Here is a 5,126-nt window from a genome sequence, read left to right on the forward strand (position 1 = left end):
TTGTAGTTCTTTTTATTCTTCAATATTGTGACCGTTTTACAGTGCTATGAGATTGTGGGACTGTTTAATAGTGCTATGTGATTTTGTGACTATATTCTAAAGTGCTGTGTGATTCTTGCTGCAGTAAATCATAAGAGTTGGCTACATAGCCTACCGTTATGAGATTTGTTACAGATACTTTGTATTCAGATACATTGTAATTCAGTATGGGTAATTTAGCTTCCACTACGAGAACGATAGAGACGTTGTTACCTGCGAACAGTCCAGCCAGATATATGTTTGAGCTACATGGAATTCAAGCAGTGTCAAGCATTGAGAAATGGCATGCGTGGACTAATCATGAGGGAACGTTTGACGTAAAAATATTGGAGAGTCTAAAAAGCGGTTTTGAAAGACAAGGAAACAAGTGGGAAGTGTAAACAACTTGTCAGCTGGCCAATGTTTATGATATGGTTAACTGAAGCTACGAGACGACGTGGCATTGTCTATCTTGAGAAAATACGGTCAGATCAAGCTAAAACTGATTCTGATAGAGAAGCTAGGAATGAGCCAAAGCGTCTTGAGAGACAGAGACAAGATGAACAGAAAAGTGAGCTACAACGTTTTGAGCAAGACAAACAAGAGGCTGCTAGAATTGAACTAGACCAGTTTGAGAGACAGAGCGTCCAGGAGTCATTGTTAAAACGTGATCAGATTGTTGCTATAGCTGTGGCTATGCAGAGGAGAGCCAGAGATAGGGAAAATGCAGTGTTAGTGGAAGCAGCGGGTCAGGTGCAACCAGCATAGAACTTACAAGAGAAGGTTGAGGTTCATACCACAGAAAATATGATTGGTGAGGTTAGTCAGGAAGGCCTAAGAACAGAAGAAGCACTACTGCTTATGAGGTTGAGGAAAGGGTTCAGGTCAATCAAGCAGAGAGAGCCCCAACCATGAAGGGCCTGTAAATATCAGTTGAACCCCCAGGTATCAATGAACCCTATGTGTGCATATCCATGTCCTGATGTATAACAGCCTATGTACCTTATTGCCCATGGTCAGTGACTGAGCTGAGGGAGCTAGGAAAGGGATTTCCTGACATGAGAGGACTCAGCAACATTTCTAAGAGATTTGCAAATAGTTATCAATGCCATACATTTTTTTTTATTTGAATCAAGGGTTAGAGGTTGCACTCCAGCCCGGTGTGTTGAGAAATAGATTCCTGATGGTGTTTAATGGCAGTAATACCGAAGGGGTGTTGCTTGACTGGAGCAAAGTGTATGATTGCAAACAGAGAAAAGATGAGGATCCTACAGATTATCTGGAAAGACTTACTAGGATTTTTGAAAAACATTCTGGTTTTACAGCAGCTGCATCCCCATGCCACTTTGTCATGTGTTCATATGTGGATTGCTTCCTGAACTCCAGGTAGAAGTTAAGAAACAGGTTCTACATTGGGAGAACAAAACTGTTGATATGATTATGGATTATGTCAAACATAATTGTACATTGATGCAGGAGAATGCAGAAAAGAAAGTTGAGAAATTAATGACAATGCAAATGAATGTCTTACAGAAAGAAAATAATATGTTTAAAGAAAAAAGGAGAGCCAGGGGCAGGCAGCAAGGGGAGTAAGAGATAGACAGGGATATGTGCATACTCTGTAAACAGATACGCCACAGGGCAGGTTATTGTCACAGTATACAGAAATAGTCAGTACCCTTCAGTCATATACTTCTTATACTGCACTCAACCCCTCCCGTTTTCTTCAGAACGAAGAGCTTGCTGTGGCCTGCTCAAGGACACTCAGACAGTAAACAGCCACCATCAAAATAATAATAATCAAGAATAGGGGAGGCAGAGAGCTCCTCTTTTTCAAGTAAGACACAGAGCTACTAGGTTAGCTAGTTCAACAGTACACAGTACCCAAATCAATGAGATGATAGTGGTAGTTTCTAGGATTCCTGTGGACACAACTGTCAGTTAGCTCTTATGGGTGGATAGATGGATCTTTGAAAGATGAACATGTATTTCTTTCAACTATGTAAAAGTAAGTAACAAGTAAATCTGTTGGAAAGGAATTTGTTGTGCAAACTGAACCGAAATGAAATGCACTACTGACTTTTTCTTATCTATTCCTTAGGATAAAGAACACTTGGCCTAGCAATCCCATACACATCCCCCAGCAGTGGAATGCAGAGATTTTAGCGACCGCAGATGTGGCCTTGCTAGAAGCTGGGCCTGAGCTACTGTGGTCCACACACATCATATTGGGCGCATTAAGAATGCTACCCAAGTTTTTATTATCATTGATTGTAGTACAACTCTTGAGAACCGTACCTCAGTATGCTAGTAATAGTGAAGTAGGGAAAGGTATTGTCCCAGTTATTGATGCTTTGTTGAAACAAGGAGTCATAGGTAGATTTAAGGTCAATTTGATCCTTTAAGGCTAATAAAATACTTGGAAGTTTATTATGGGTTTATAAGCAGGTAATGCCTGTGTTATACATCCTGTTGTGCCTAACCCTGTTACGATACTTTCTTGCTCTGTGAATGACTATTGTTTGCTTTTTTCTCTGTTCCCATTGCAGAAGAGAGCCAGTATCTGCTTGCATTCACGTTTCGCCAGGTCCACTATACATTTCAGTTCTATCACAGGGGTACACCGAATCACCTACGTTGGTTAGTCAAGCATTACGAGAGGACCTCCAGGATGTCACTTTAGCACCCGGCTCTACTCTGGTGCAGTATATTAATGACCTTTTTGATATGTTCTAAGAATCTTGCCTCCTGCCAACAGGACACTATTGCTGTATTACATGCACTGGCTGAGAAGGGCCACGAGGCCTCAAAGGCAAAACTGCAGTTATTGTCTGAGGACGTCAAGTATCTGGGCCATACACTCAAAAGTACAGAGCGACTATTTGACTCCTGATAGAGTGGAGGCCATCCGATTGATACCGAAGCCTAGAACACCAAAACAACTCAAATCTTTTCTAGGTTCAGCCAGGTATTGTCGTCAGTGGATCCTTGATTATGCTGTGTTGGCTAGACCTCTCCTCGATTTAATGAAGGGCCAGACTGATACTCATTTGTTGTGGAACATTGAAGCTGATAAATCATTTGTATCTCTCAAGCAGGCTTTGGCCCAGGCGCCAGCTCTCGGTCTGCCAGACTACAGCAAGCCATTCACACTGTACTGCCACGAGGCCTAAGGGTTTGCCCAGGGTGTACTGACCCAGGAGCATGGTAATCTTAGGAGGCCTATCGCCTATGTGAGTTCTTCTTTAGATACTGTGGCAGCAGGTTTCCCCCCGTGCTTACGAGCAGTCTGTGCTGCGGCAACATGTGTGGAAGCAACTACAGATATAGTGCTGGGGTCGCCCTTGGCAGTGATGGTTCCTCACGCAGTAAGTGCTCTTCTGTTACGCACCAAAACTCAACACCTGTCAGCCACCAGAGCCACAAAGTATGAATTGATTTTGTTGACTCAAAGTAACATTACGATCCATAGATGCTCTCCATTGAATCCAGCTTCATTGTTGCCCACCCCTGATGATGGTGAACCACATGACTGTGAGATGGTTGTCGATAAAGTGCTAACACCCAGACCTGATTTGTTTGACAAACCTATGGATAATGCTGAACTTGTGTTGTACGTAGATGGATCTTCGTTCCGAGCATGGGATGGCTCCCTAAACTCCGGATATGCGGTCTGCACGGACAGTGAGACATTCGAATCTGATAAACTATCTCCACAATGCACTGCACAGCAGGCAGAGTTGTTTGCGTTGACAAGGGCATGTTGTTTGTCAGAAGGCAAGGTTGTAAATATTTACACTGACTCGAGGTATGGATTTGGAGTTACTCATGATTTTGGTGCCATATGGCGAGAAAGAGGTTTCATTAACTCCTCAGGTGGAGCAATCAAGAATGGAAAGATGATTGATAATTTGTTATCTGCAATACTACTACCGACAAAGCTAGCTATTGTTAAGTGTGAGGCTCATACTAACAATACAGATGATGTTTCAAGAGGAAATGCTAGAGCTGATTTAGCAGCAAAGGCTGAGGCCAAATCCTCTGATGTGTCCCAGGTCTCTATTTTTTCTGTGTCTCAGCAACCGGAAACACACACTCCCTCTCTTCATGATGTGGCAGACCTTCAAGCCGCTGCTGATAACACTGAGAGGGATGGTTGGTTATCCGTTGGCTGTGTGAAAGATCCAACTTCGGCAGTGTGGAGCCACCCCGACGGCCGCGTGGTGGCGCCACGTGCATTGGTCCATTGGTTAGCTCGCATGGCGCATGGCTGTGCCCATACGAGCAAGGGGGGTATGGTGTCAATAGTAAATACTGATTGGTTTGCACCTGGTTTTTCCACAAAGGCTGAGCAACATTGTGCTCAGTGCCATACCTGCCAGCAGCATAATCCCGGAAAGGGACCAAAGAGAAGAGACGCAGCCCACCCGCCACCAAGTGGTCCTTTTATTCATTTACAAATTTATTTTATTCAGATGAACAAGTGTTGTAATTTTGAGTATGTGCTTGTAATTGTTGACATGTTCTCGAAATGGGTAGAAGCCTATCCATTTCGGAAAGCTGATGCTACCACGGTAGCCAAGATTCTCATGAGAGATGTGATCTGTAGATATGGGATCCCCACAAGACTGTCCAGTGATAGAGGTTCACATTTCACAGGTCAAATTGTTCAGGAACTTTGTAAAGCGCTCCAGATCAACCAGCATTTCCACTGTCCCTACCACCCACAGTCTGCGGGGGCAGTGGAGAGGCAAAATGGAACTTTGAAAAACAAACTAGCCAAGATATGTGAAGAGACTGGCCTCAAATGGCCTGATGCACTCCCACTAGCTCTTATGGCCATGAGATCTACTCCCCAGCGGAGGAATGGACTTTCTCCACACAAGATAGTTTTAGGGAGACCAATGAGATTGCCTGTCTCTCCCCCACTATCATTGAAACAGATGGATATCCACCAGATGGATGATACAATGTTAAACTTTTGTTATGCCCTAACTAGAGCAGCAAGGGTTGTGCATTCACAGGTGAAAGCTGCCCTGCCTGAACCCGCTGGGGAGCCATGTCATCCCTATCAACCGGGAGACTATGTGTACGTGAAAGTGCACAAA

This window comes from Osmerus mordax, chromosome 6, assembly GCF_038355195.1.
Source record: "Osmerus mordax isolate fOsmMor3 chromosome 6, fOsmMor3.pri, whole genome shotgun sequence".
In the NCBI taxonomy this organism is placed as follows: domain Eukaryota; kingdom Metazoa; phylum Chordata; class Actinopteri; order Osmeriformes; family Osmeridae; genus Osmerus; species Osmerus mordax.